Below are 14438 nucleotides of genomic sequence, written 5' to 3'. Positions count from 1 at the left end.
ATTCACAGAAGGAAGAACCATTTTTATGTCAAGAAAGCATTAAAATATACTCCTAACAGTCATCCATAGATATGCTAAAAAGAGATAAAGACCCTTTTATAGAGTAGTCAAATCACAATGGCTTGTAGGCCATGCTTAGGGAACAATTACCATTTCATAAGCAGTTCTAAATGTATAGAATAATAATTTTCAGTCATAGATCGGCTCCTTAACAATCCTCAGTTCTTTTGACAGCCCTATTGAGTAGATGCGGTTTTGAATCATCAACAAGCACAATATATATGAGCGCAAACCATTATAAGAAAGAAAGCTTCAAAATATTTTAGCATAAAACCTAATACATAGAGACAACATATATTAAAGCATTGAAACCATTTAATGGTAATATTGCAACAAAATTGCATTAACATGCCGCATTTAGGGTTTCATAAAAGCACCTTTTCTTCACACAAGAATACAAAAGCCTCTACTTTTTTGTGTCTTTCAAAAGGATAAGTCTACATAAAGGAGATGAATAAGCATATCGTGCTCATGATCATCAGGAAAATTCAAGTTGAGACCCTGTTTGAAGCAGCAATTTGAACTCCAAACCCTAGATGCATGTAGCTGCCGCCAAAAATGTATTCCTTATGAAGACAAAGGCAGAGAAAGAAAATGATACAAAATGAAGTGATATTAGGGTTTTTCACATTTTTACCTTTGCCATGCCCTAATCCCTACGTATTTATTATGGGCTTTGTTGTTATTAATTGTAATAGTGGTCGAGTTTTTTTTTTAAAACTCCCACTAGGACTTCATATCCTAATAAGTCATGCCAAGTCGTGGGGGGCTTAAAACCCTTGAATCTTATTTTAAGTGCAAGAAACTTTTATAATTGTTAATTATTATATTTAGTTATTAATAATAGTATATAACCAAAAAAAAATTGAAATACATATACCATTATTAATAGTTAAATATAATAATTAAATAATTAATTATTTCATTTACATAAATAGAAGTATATGTAAAGCTAAATAAAAGAATACCTTTATTTATTTAAATGAAATAATTAATTAATAAATGCACTTAGGATTTATCAGCAATTGAAGGTATATTTGGCAGTGAGCATGCAGTTTCAGCAAAGGGGGTGATTTTTTCAGTTCATGAGCATGCGGTTTCAGCAAAGGGGGTGATTTTTTCAGTTCATGACCTATTTTTGGCACAGCAGGGCATGCAAAGTTTTGGAACAGAGAGTTTCTTTTTTAGAGCTATTTTGGGTATTTGTGGCAGTTCTTTTTCAGCAGAGGGGTTCTTTTTTTCATGCACTATCAGTTGAGGCCTATTTTCAGCATCAGGAGCTATTTTTAGCAGTATTACGCATGAGTTTTTTAGGCTATTTTAGGCAAATTCACCCTAGGCTTTTTCTCATGTAGTTTTTTCATTTTAGGGTTTTTGAAGGAGAATCTTCTATATATTTATTTTTCCTCATTTTTTCCCTCTAGTTCTTTCTTTTTTGCATACACATTTTTGCAAAAAAAACATTGTATCTCAGCACTATAGTCTTTCAGTTTTTATAGCAAGATTTCTTTGATATTACAGAGTTTCATGTGTTTGCCTTGGTAATTGTGCATGTTCACTTATAGATTTGATAGAGATTTACTGTGTTTTGATCTAGAAACCTTTGAATTTTCATCTCTTTTATGTGCATGTATCCTTGCTTTTTATATAATCACAGGTTTTAGGTTGTTTAAAAGAGGTATTTGTCAATGTGGTTGAAGAGTAAAATTGTTTTGTGTAGATGAGGTTTCTATCATATTTTTGTGGGTTTTTAGGCTATTATCATTATCATTTTGGTGTATCACCTCCTAGATTAGTTGCAATTTTTCAATATTTTCAGATTATTTCTCTCTTTTCCACATCAGTCATTTAGTTTTAGGAGGGATTCAAGGGAAGTTGGCCCATAACCCAGAGATTCACCTTCAACTTGAGCAACCCACAGGATCGAAGATGTTTCCATGTTTCACATGATTGCTTGGTTTCACACTTAGCATCGCGGGTGCAATCCTCTGTGACAACAGGGATATCATAAACTCCTCCAATAACTCCACCCCTCTACTAATTCTGGGAATCCTGCTATTAGGTTTCCAATTTGTCACCTGTCCTTTGCAAATAGCATTGATGTAGAACAACGAATCACTTTCGATGTTAACCCTCTTGAAACCATTACTAATACATAGCCAAATGCCCCTTTCCAAGGCAACCAACTTTGTCTCATTGTTAGTGGTGGCATCAATGAACCATACACAACCATCAAATTTCCCATATGGTCTCTCATAATATATTATATTATATTATAATATATATAATAGATTGTTTATTATATAATAAATAATATATTAGATATAATATTATAATATATATTATTTATTATTTAATATATTATAAGAATAATTTATAATATATTATATTATATAAATTCTCCCTCATGATCCTGCACATACCCGCAACCTACGAAGATCAAAGATTGTCGAAGATTATGTCTATACCTTAAGTGATAATGGCACGATGATAATTGATCGTCAAACTTGCATTGGACTGATGAGTACAAACCCAATAGATAAGAGATGCTGATAAACTAATCTGACCTTAGATGGAGGTCAAATCAGTGATAAGTAAGATGCAAGGTCCAAACATTCAATGATTAACCTCGAAATGACCTGAAGAAATTTGATCTAAATGTGAAATATTTTAAAATCCTACGGATGCAAGACAAGAGCAAGAGTAAATGGAAGTGTATCCTAATAGGTCTCAATTTTACTCTCAAGTCTGTCTGCATGTCAAGTTAAATTTTAGAAAATCTAGAGAGTCTTTGTTTCAGACACCAGCATAGTAGAAAACAACAAAGGCCCACAGTAGTTTGGGACAGAAGCACAGGTTACAGCTACAAAAGTGCAACATTAAGAATTAAAGGCACAACAAAATAAGTCAAAATTGCAAGACTGTGATTCAAAGGTGTGTCACTATTACACAAAAGCGCAAGGATATTTGTCAAATGTGCAGCAGGTATAAACAGAAGTGCAACAAGTCAATGCTATTGCACAGGTATGTATAACAGAAGCATAAAAAAGATAACAGTGACAGTTAGATCAAACTTATTATTATTCTGGTCATTAGATATCAATTATTTTTTTGTCTCAGTAGAAAGGTAATGACCCAGTTTTAGAATAGTGACAATTTTCAGCAAAATTACAACAACTATCAACTTTCAAGGCTCGATGAAGTTTCAGTCTTCAATTTTAATCATTTGAAACAAACTGGTTTCAATTTTCCACCTAAGTCCAAGGGTAGTTTGATTTCAAACTAAGAGGTGTTTAGTTTCAGACCTACAAATTTCAGTTTTACATTTCAGACCAACAATTTTTTTTTCCAAACTAAGTGGTTTTGGTTTTCAAACTGAAACTATGTTTTAGGTTTTTCAATACTCTAATTTACGTCATAGATGCAGAAAATGCATCAAATGCACAGTAATAGCGTGGTTATAGCAAGCAATAGCGTAGGAATATTGGACAATGGAACGACTGTTGGGATCAATAGTGTTGGGACTAATTAAAACTGAGTCAAGTTTACAGGTCCATTTCAAAAAATTTGCCCGGCATTTCCGAATGATTAAAATAAGTCAGTTTGAATGCACTGGTTAGCAAGGGGGTAAAATGAAGCTGGTTGATTTTCAGAGGGTAAGGCTCGGGATTCATGCCCCACACCTTTCATTTGGCCTATTCAGTGATGTGCAACTTTCAGAATTCAATTTGGATAAGTTTATGAGGTACCCGTTTTGAGGGGTGAGCTGGAAGTGCATTTTAGGCACAAATGCAGATTTTATTGAATAGCCTACTTTGAGCGATTACATCTTTTGCCCTGTTGATCTTCATGAAGAAATTAAAAGTGGATTCAATTCTATGCATAAATGTGAGTGAGCTCGCAAATTTTCAAGTCTTAACGAATCCATTTGCTCAGTTTTTGAAGCCAATTCCGTTTGCAGTTTCTATGTTTTGGCAAGTCCCTGTTTCGACAGCTAGTCGGAGCCCTGTTTCGCATAAGTGTAAAAGTTGCCTCAATAAGCGTCATGCCATAATGTTCATTCCGGACTGACGTTGGTATAAATGATGAGTTACGTTTCAAATTTCAAAGCTCTACCAATCCGTTTGATCGGTTTTCAAAAGAGCTCATTTTGCCATCATTTTCAGTTACCCGCACTCCAGTGTTAGATCAGTTAATGTTGCCATTTTTGTGTGCGCGCCATTTGCGTCCTGTCAGTCTGGTGATCGAACTGAGAATTCAAAGGTTTAATATGTACTTAAAGGTACCTATGTTCCGAATTCGAGAGCCTACGGAGGTCGTTTGATATTTTTGAGAAAGGCGTCATGTGTTGCCAAAACATTGACTTCATCAGGTCCGCAGTGTCGACAAGGTCAGTTGGCCATTTTCGGAAATTAATATCTCTTCGCTCGGGACTCGTCTTGAGAAACCGTTTGGTAGATGTCATCCTTGTATATCAAAGTAAATGCCTGTCAGATGGCGAGCTCCAGAAAGGTGTTTTGACAGGTTTGAAAATTACGTCATCGCGATTAAATGCGAAAATTGTGGCGTAATTGCCTGAAGGATGTAAAATGCAATTTTATGATCCGAAAATGGTGCCGATCATTTACAGAGGTATGTTTGAGGTCCGTGAAGCATTCTAGGGGTCAGTTGCATGAAAACAAAAAAAATTTAGTCGGACCCACTTTGGGGCCCGACCCGGCTCGACTGCAATTCGCCGGTTGGACAGTGAGAGAGCCGAGAAAGTTCAAAACCAAGTGCAAATTGATATGTATGTCAGGAAATGTAGTTGAGAGGATACCCTTGGGAAGGCCTTGGCTAATGATCAGTGTTAATAATGACACAGATTTTAACTTCCGCAAAGCTTAATTTGATCCAGGAGATTGTCTAATTGATTGTTCAAGACCATGTGAAAGAGTTTGCCCCGCTGGTGCAAGTAAATTTGAAAGCTCAATTCATTACAATGATGTGCCTCTTAATGCTAGCTCTATTTCCAAGTTTCCAGTTTTTCCCAAGGCAAGAGTAATTAGTGAACGTTGCTATGGTTGTGGTCGTTGCTTCCCACTTGGTCCATATGGCAAAATCAGAGAAAATACATATGTTAGAACAAATGCTGCTATTACAAAGCTTCTCATGAAGAGCGACGTAGGTGCCATAGAGATACACACAAGCGCAGGGTATATCTTACCTATTTTAGGTTTTGATTATATTATGGTTATAGGCATCGTGATTCATTCAAGGAATTGTGGAATAATCTATCAAATTGTGTGGAGCAACTGAAGCTTATTGCATAATATATTGCATTCAGTCCAGGCGTGATGAATAAGGGGCACTTTGGGTTTAAGTCTTGTTTTCAGATTCTCAATGGGCTCACTTTGCATGTTCTATTGAAGTAAGCTCGCCTGATTTAGGCGATTCAATAATTGAAACTTTGAATTCCATGTATTCAATCATGGAGCCATTCCTATGATTTCACAATCTTTGGCATTTGTAAAGGACCCAGCTGGGCGTGGAGATGAGGAAAAGGTTGCATAGACATTCTTGCCAACTAAAGACCTCCCTGCAGCATGGCTATGGAGTGTAGCCGAACCTTGAGTAGTGCATTGCATGGTCAATGGAGATGGTGTTGAAAGGTGTTTCAGAATGGAGGCCAAGGCAGCGTGGAATTCCTTTGGTCGATGCAGCCCCAAACGAAACCAGCTTATCATCTCCTCCAAATGCTATGGCTTGTAACGTCTCCCATGTCGTGGGTTGCAAAAGGTAAGAGGCGTTTGGTGATGGAGCATGGTGGGAGAAGGCGATGCCAAAGACCTCCCTGTATCATGGCTCCTCCCTCACACTCCTCCTTCGCACTTCCCCCCCTCTACGTAGTTCTTCCCTTCCATTTGCGTGGCATGTGGCAAGTGTAATGCAACTCCTCCAAGCAGCGTGGTAACTAAAGTGGTTTGCAAAAGTTTTAGCAGCTCACGTGGTAAAGAAAAGGGGAGGCAGAGTAAAAGTTAAAACATTAAGCTAAAATAACAGCAAATATCATAGAGTGAAGATGAGTGTTGGTTGGGCATTGAGAGCAGCAAACAACACTCAGCTGAATTCAATGGCAAATTTGCATCGAATTTCCTTCTCCTCACGTGCCCCCATATTCCTCTAACAAAGCTGCGTGGTACGCTGGAAAGTATGCCTGGGATGTCAACGTAGATGGTGGAGGAGGCATTTAAAAGGTTTTCAAACTCCAGCTTCCTCACTTGCGTACCTTCTCATCTCACTCCTCTGATGAATTGCGTGGGAGTCTTCCGAAGAAGCTTGATTTCACATATGAGGTGGATTCCCTATGCGTGGTTATTGAAATGATCGAAGTTCAGCACTGAAAATAGCAAGCAAATGCAACGCCAGGTTGTGTTATGCAACAAAGTAAATGTAAATTTACAGATCTGAGCCCAAATTCATAACATATACCAAGTCCTCGCTATTGGAGAGGGCGTTGAAAAGTATAGAAACATCCAGCTATTGCTAGGGACTGCGTAAAGGATAATGTTCTGAGAAAAACTCAGAGTTTTGGTAAAAAAAAACTCTCCTGCGCAGCACATGAGGGTATGAATCTTCCTCCATCTCTGTGTGTAATGGAGGAGAAGCAGCATTGAAGCCAAAGTAAATGCAATTGGTAGGTCTCCAGCATCATCCTCGCGTGAAAATGGAGAAGAAAGACCATTGATTTCCAATCAAATGCACATAAAACACCATTAAAGTCGCAGGGAAAAGCTCCAAAGTGCAGCTACAGGCATAACGTTTTATCCCACATGCACTGGGAGGTGGTTATTTTTAATGTTTATAAGTAAAAACGCACAGTATTATAGTGTCTAAGCCTTAAAGGCTTTTGACACAAGGTGCCCATGGGCGCCCAAGGCGGGCCCATGTGCGAGCATGCTTCCCGAGGTGAAGGAGGGGCTGATTGGACGAAGACCAAGTGGACCCCACGCAGGCACGCTTCCTGAGGCAGACAAGCAAAATTTTGCAGACGAAGGTCGGGTTAACGAGAGAGAAAGTTCGAGAGAGATCAACGGCTCGCACTATTTCGCGAAGGAAGATGCACGAAGTTTAAACCTCGCGAAATAGCGAAAGTGAACGAGAGTCGTCCACGTGGCACGTAGGTGGCGGGTACAGTCAGCAATCCAGCAGGCGGGTCCCGATGAGGTGGCACACAGTTGGCGCACATATGGTAGTCCAGTGGCGATGACGTGGCAGCCAAGTGGCAGTGACGAAGCAGATGACGTGACGATGATGAGGTGTCATCCCAGATGGCGTCCGATCAACCCCATCGACCAATCAGAGGCCGCCACGTGGCAAGGCGTCAGAGCACAAATGGAGGCAAAAATCAAATTTAAAATGATTAAATGATATAGTTTAAACTATACAGAAATTCGAAAAATTTAAATGTTTGAGCACATCGGGGAATTAATTCGCCCAGGACTCAATTTTGGGCCAAGGTATAAAGTGTTATATATTTTCGGAAAGCTCTCGGAGCGAGGAATCCGATTATAAAGTTAATTTGGACAAATGTGAGATATTTTAGAAGCAGTTTCCACGGGAACAAAATTCAGTTAGAGAGGAGAGACACTTAGCAATTTTCAGTTGTGGATTTGTTTTTCTTCCCTCCTCTTTTTATTCCCCATTCTTCTCAGTTGTAAGGGTTCCAGAAATTTGGAAAATGCTCCAGATTTGTTGGCTTCCACTTTCTGAATATCAAGACCCAAATTTGTAAATGCTTTTGGTTTGTTTCAGGGTATAGGATTGCAATGCATTGTTGTAAACGTGATTTTAGTTGCAGGTCTCGCTTGTGTCAGGCATGAGTAAATTCCTCACAGTATTGTCTCTAGGTATGCATTTCATTATCATAAATTGAATCCTCAAGGAGGATGAAGATTTGTCAATTTTAAGGAAATTGTGTGACTGTTTATAGGTATCCTTCAAGGAAGGTTTTAAATTCTATAGTCAGTCATAAATGATGAAATGTATTTCTAGATCTGATAAATTTGTGAATGAATCAAATAGTGCATTAATATCAGGTATTGGTGCATGAATATCTTGTTTAAGGAAAACAAATTTGCATCTATGATTCGTATTTGCAGTTCTGTCTGTAACTCTATTGCCCAATGAACAAGGCACTGGTCTTGCAAGTTTAGGGATGGTTTCAGATCAATATTTTAAAAGACAAATCTATTTCCCTTTATGTGTAGGGGTGTGTTCTTTTCATTCCAAGCTCTGTTTTCATTTATGATTTATACAGATCTAGCCAATCTGTAATGTGTTTCTAGATGTGGTGAGCTTGTGAAATGATCTATCTGCTTAGTGTTGATGCAGTTATGTGTCTTTAATTGTTGTATTTAGTGCATCAAAAGGGTGTCCCCCCCAGGTCTAGCAGAACCTGAAGTGCAGGAGGATCAATTAGGGTCCTATGTTATGTTGTCCAAGCTCTGATGTGTTTTGTAGACTGAAATTGGCCATTTCATAGAAAGATTTGCAGGTATTCTTGGGTTATCACTTTTGGTGAACAACAAATAGCATCATTGCAATAATCAAAGGAATAGAGATGGGTGACAAACGTTCCTAAATAAGAAACAACTATGCAGAGATAGTCAACAAATTCACAACAGTATGGGTCAAAATTGTAGTTTTTGCAACAGTGTTGTGTTTTGACAAGTTTTTGGTAAATTTCTAAAACAAATTGGCAAGAAGACACTCAAAGACCAAAAGAAGGAAAAAAAAAAAAAAAAAAGCCACAATGGTTGACTGACATTATCAGGCTAATAAAGAAAATGGTGTCACTGGGTTCGCACAGGAGAAGACATGCAAAAGACAAGCACAACCTAATTTTTCAGGTAGGTGTGTTAACTTGGTGTAGAGCCACAACACAAGTGTTAATACCCCAAGATCAGTGTGGGACACCTTTCTTCCGAGAGTAGATAGGTAGAGATCCAATGGCACAAGGGATCACCTTTCATTTCTCTTTGAGAGGCTAAAAAAATCCCAACCCAATAATTTATCTCTTTTCAAGGGGGTCCATCGTGAATAACTTTAGGGCATGATATGCATCCCGTGCACAACACCAAACAATCGTCAATGGCTTCTAGACTTCTAAGAACAAAGGTTTGTAGTGCGGAACAACCCTAAACAGAGAGCTTGTCTGTAGTAGCCTAATATTGGAGGGATCTCATCTGCTCTCCTTGCCAAAAAATTCTAATGGAGTGATGGTCTTGCGGCTCATCTTTGAATCATGATAGCTGCTCCTTGAGGTCACTCTCCCTTCTTTATATATCCCACTAGAAAACGTGGTTGAGGTCAAACCCAAGCGTGATGTGGTCTCCAAGCAGACTTCTTACTAAAAAGAAAAAATGGGAAGTGTGTTTTTCTTTTCCATCCAAGTTCGCATGGACACGCAAGTGAAGAAGATGCACACACAATTTCGAGTAGACACATATGTGAAGTACACAAGACACAATAGATAAGGTTCATTCCATTATAAAAAATTCAAATGTTTTTAATCTACAAATCAAAGACACACAAAAAACCACATATAAGAAGTTTCAAAAAAAAAATTCCCAATATTTTGCCTTGTGAAAGATAGATCAGTAGTTTTAGATGGTCCTCTACGGTCAAAAATAGGTTGCACAATTTTTGTTAGTGACTAGAAACCAAAAAACTTGTAAGCCAAAAATATCAAATTGAGAAACTGAAACCTTAGAAATATAAGCACCAAAATAAAAATCAAAGACAGAAAAATAAATAACAAAAGCCTAGATATACCTTGCAGAAGTGCACTTATGTTAAATAGAAGCACACTTCTAGTAAATGGATGCGCCATAAATCTAACAGATGAGCTAAAACAAAAAAAATGCACCACTTTAGACTCTTGCAAACAAATTAGTACAACAAATAACAAAAGTGTCAAAATTGAGAGCAATAATGCACAAATAGATAACAAAAGCATCGATTTGGTGAAAAAATGTGCTAGACTATATGCCAAAAGGGCTAATCCAAGAAGTAATCCTTCAAAAATGACCAAAACAAATGAAAAATATAGTTTTGGGACATGGGTCAGACCAAGCATGCCAATATGTAAGCCTAGAAATCTAGAGTGCAATGATCTTCCTAGGGTAACCACAAAACCCTCAAATCAAAGCATAAATCTAACCTACCAATAGAGAAAACAATGAAGAATGCAAGTAAACTAAAGTAAACATAAAACAACCAAGGATATCAAACATCCTCCATGTTGTGAATCTCCATGTTCATGAGTTTACTTTGAAATACTATAGTGTTGCTTTTAAAAATCAAAAGCACAAGTATTTTGCAAGATAAAAGAAAAGCTCATAAGTTGTGGTTAAAAAGGAAAAGGACGGAAGAATTGGAATATATAGACCGAGAGGAATCAAATCAACAGTCTAGTTCAAATCTGGCCCAGAAGGGATGAACGACTAAGATCACGTAGGAGGAAGTGATAGTCAAAGATGGAAAAGAAAGTGGAGAAAAGGCAATAAGTGGACAAGTGGTTAGGTGGAAGAAAATGAGATTAACTAATTAAAATTATTTAATTTCATGTTCAAGATGAAATAAATAAAATATGAATTTTATTTATTTATTTGAGAGAATAGGGAAGTGTAAATAATTGAATAAATTAAATTAGATAATTACAAAATTACAAAAAATATTTAATTATGAAAGATAAGAAGAATAGAGAAGAAAATATTAATTATATAATTAAGAATTATTTAATTAATAAAGAAAAATGATGATTTAATTAAATAATAAAAATAATTTAATTAACATTAGAGAAAGGAGACAGTTAGTAGAATAATTAATTATTCATGAAGAAAGGTTGATGAGAAAATGATGAATAAAAGGTTGACTTCCAATGTCCACAAAAAAAATAGGGCATCGAACTTGGATTGAGTGCAACGTGTAAGACAAATAATTACGCCCAATATGACATCTCTGATACAACTACCGTTGGGGTATAACTCAAACTTGTGGAGTTAGGTGGAAAAATAGCATGTACTTGTAACCATTGCACAATGTCAAGTGTATCTTCTCAATATATAAATAGCCAAAGCATCTAGAAAAATCACCCAAAGGGATTCAACCTCATATACATAAACTCATCACATTTGAAAGATATAAATCTTGATAACTTTTAATTTTAGCATAAACATCAATGCACATGTTCGTTAATTAAAGCATAATAATAAATTGGGTATGCTTGCATCTCACACGAATCTCAATAAATATCACAACCACAACATACATCAAACACTCATAAAGAACTTGGCACTAATGACATACACGCATCTCAAAGTAGATAACACTAACGATTAACATGTTGAAAAACCTCATCTTGAACATACAAGTGGTCCAAACACACCAAGAAAATCAAGAACATAAGTCACAATGAACATCATGAAGAAGAACATCGGGCAATCACCCAAAAGCAGTAAGCACAAACACCAACAATGCATCCTTAGATAAATAGTCAAAACAATACCAACATCTATACATCTCCAAGCTACAAACAAGGCATTACGCCTTCTACAACTTCTTCTTTGCTTAGAAGTGTGAGCATCAAGGGTCTGGTTGTGGATCCAATAATTACCATCACAACATCTGTGTTAAAAGATTTGCCAATTGTTGTTATCCTCTAGCAAAATCAATAAGTATTTTCTCTATGTTATTCCCTTCATTTGTGTTTTTCCTATCCGTCATGGGTACTTCTACATGTTCCTCAACCTACGAATCTGTAAAAGCAAACTCTTCTTCTAGGTTTTTCAAAAAAATAAATTGCTCTCTTCTCATATTTCTCTTACAGTGTCTATTAGCTCTTTCACTAGGCTGCATATGAGTTATTTTTCTGCATCATGTTATCCAACTTCCAACAAATTGACAAGAAAATCAACTTTAATACCACTATAAATTATTGGACTATTTTTTTGTATTTTTGACAATTATTTAACAAAATCACAATAAAAATGACAAATATAAACAAATGTCATATTTCAAAAACAATGTAAGAACATAGTGTTTATCTCCAAAATGAATTAACTATCACTAAAATTTAAAATTTATGATATGAATCATTAATTTAACAATTTATGATTTAAATCATTAATTTAACACACATATTTAGAGCTAGAAATGAGTGCAGTCCTAGCCTTCAAATATGAGATACATGATGAAACACTTTTTAATATAATAATATTATTATTGATATTGAAATACATGATAGCTCTCTCCTCAAAGTTTGCACAACCTCCTTTTATGGTTGTAGTTGTTGATAAAAGCTCCAAAATATAGCAAGAAACTTCATTAATAATGTTTGTTAGCCCAACAAGAGCTTCGATGGCACATGTGATTCCAAAATGCCTTCCAACCTCAATGTCTCCTTATAGAATGTGGTGCAGCCCCTCAAACCACCTCCAACTTCAAAATTGGTCACCGAGTATAGGTGACCATCAAAGGACAGCTCGGTGATCGATCAACCAAGGAAAGTAGACTAACTGTCAAATGCAATCAGTTCTGCTCATAAGCACTTTAAAATACCATATGCCAATATTCCCAACAATACAACTTGCTTTCAATTGTCAACAATATGCTGTACATTGAGCCAGCCAGATATGATTGCACATACAATTTTCGTTTATGGTATTTCGATAAAATATTTGCAAGTAAATGACTAAATAGGTATATCTTAATCTATAATATAAAAATTAGAAATGTAAACTTTGAAGTTATATTTCACGTCAAAGTAATATTTGACATTATAACAAATCTCAGACATATAGTTCATTATGAATCCATCACAAATTAGTCAGGAGGTTTATGTCCTTGAAACCGATCTTTACTGAAGAGTTTTTGCCTTTAGACAGAGGTTGAATAATCGTTCACTTTCCACAATACAGATTTTAGAATCAAAATGTCAAGAATGAACTTTCTCTTCTCAATTCTCCTTATCCAATTTTCAAAGATATTTGCAAGTCATCTAAGATGACCCTCTATTACATTCCCAAGGGTCATCGCCCACCTTCTTTGGCTACTTATGGTTCACGTTCTAAGTTCCAAGTAGTCGACAAATCCCTTTCCTAGTGACAAAAAAAATTCTAAGCTATGTCCTTAAGGGCAAATTTCTACAAGTATAGAACCACATAAGTAGTAGGTGGATCAACATAGGTCAGAGCATATCTTTGAAGTTGTTAATAGGGTATTTCTGTGACTCCATACTTGCAAGTAGTCATCTTGTGTGACGAGATGGATCATAAGTTGGGTCTAAAACTTTATGGCAATTATCAGTGGTGCAACACAAATGTGAGGTGGCATATAAACTCGAAACTTCTCTTCTCTTCAAGTTCCACCTATTTTTCATGGCTCTCACCACAAGAGAGTTATCGAGCTTATTGCACAAGTTCTAACAAATCTTCCCCTATTGGATGAGGAGGAATTCATCTTTTTCAAACTAGAGGGAATCTTGAACAAACACACCAAGCAACTTTGAAATTTTACTGTTGAAGAGGTTTTGGTCTAATTGAAGCACCTAGAATTCAAAGATGCCACATGGGAGATACTGATATGGATATTAGGTACTAGTTAGTATTAAGTCGATGTGCACACTCTATAAGTCACCCACCTGATAAATTAAAATAAAAGTACTTATCTCACATGCGTGGGATAGTAGTAATTGTCTTCAGCAATCTTGACTCTTTATATTATTATAACTTTCCAAACGTAAAGTATTTTTAATATAGTAATTGGAGCTTATGCTATGTTAAAGGTATTGCCCCCTTAAATAGCTTACAAACATTATATATAAACATCATTTATTTCATTTGTAGGTTCTCTTTAGATTATACTAAGAGAATAAATGTTTAAGCATAATACATAGCTCTAGGTTCGATGAAGACTTCACTATGACAAATTTGGCTAATTGATTTGTCATTGTGTTAGAAAATTAGGACATGTCAAACAAATGCATTGAGACTAAGAAATTTGCTATCTAATGTTCTAGTTCATTTATGTGCTTGCAGAACTGATACGTGCATCAACAAATTTGAACCTTTGCTCGTAGAACTAAATATTTTGCATATATATTTTCGCTACACTCAATTTGGTGTCAAGAATTTGTTCACCTTAATATTTACGCTAGTGTCTAAAATGACTAATATCGACACCATTGACAAGCTTGCTAGGCTAGAATTGTGCATTTCTTCAAACCCTAATTATTGATTCAACAATTTGATATAATGTTAATAGACAATAGGCAATCATTTGGACACTATGCTATTATGATGATGCAATGTGTTACTAAATTCTAAGATCCCTAA

Source organism: Cryptomeria japonica, chromosome 3 (genome assembly GCF_030272615.1).
Source record: "Cryptomeria japonica chromosome 3, Sugi_1.0, whole genome shotgun sequence".
Lineage (NCBI taxonomy): Eukaryota > Viridiplantae > Streptophyta > Pinopsida > Cupressales > Cupressaceae > Cryptomeria > Cryptomeria japonica.
Note: the sequence above shows the minus strand (reverse complement) of the source record.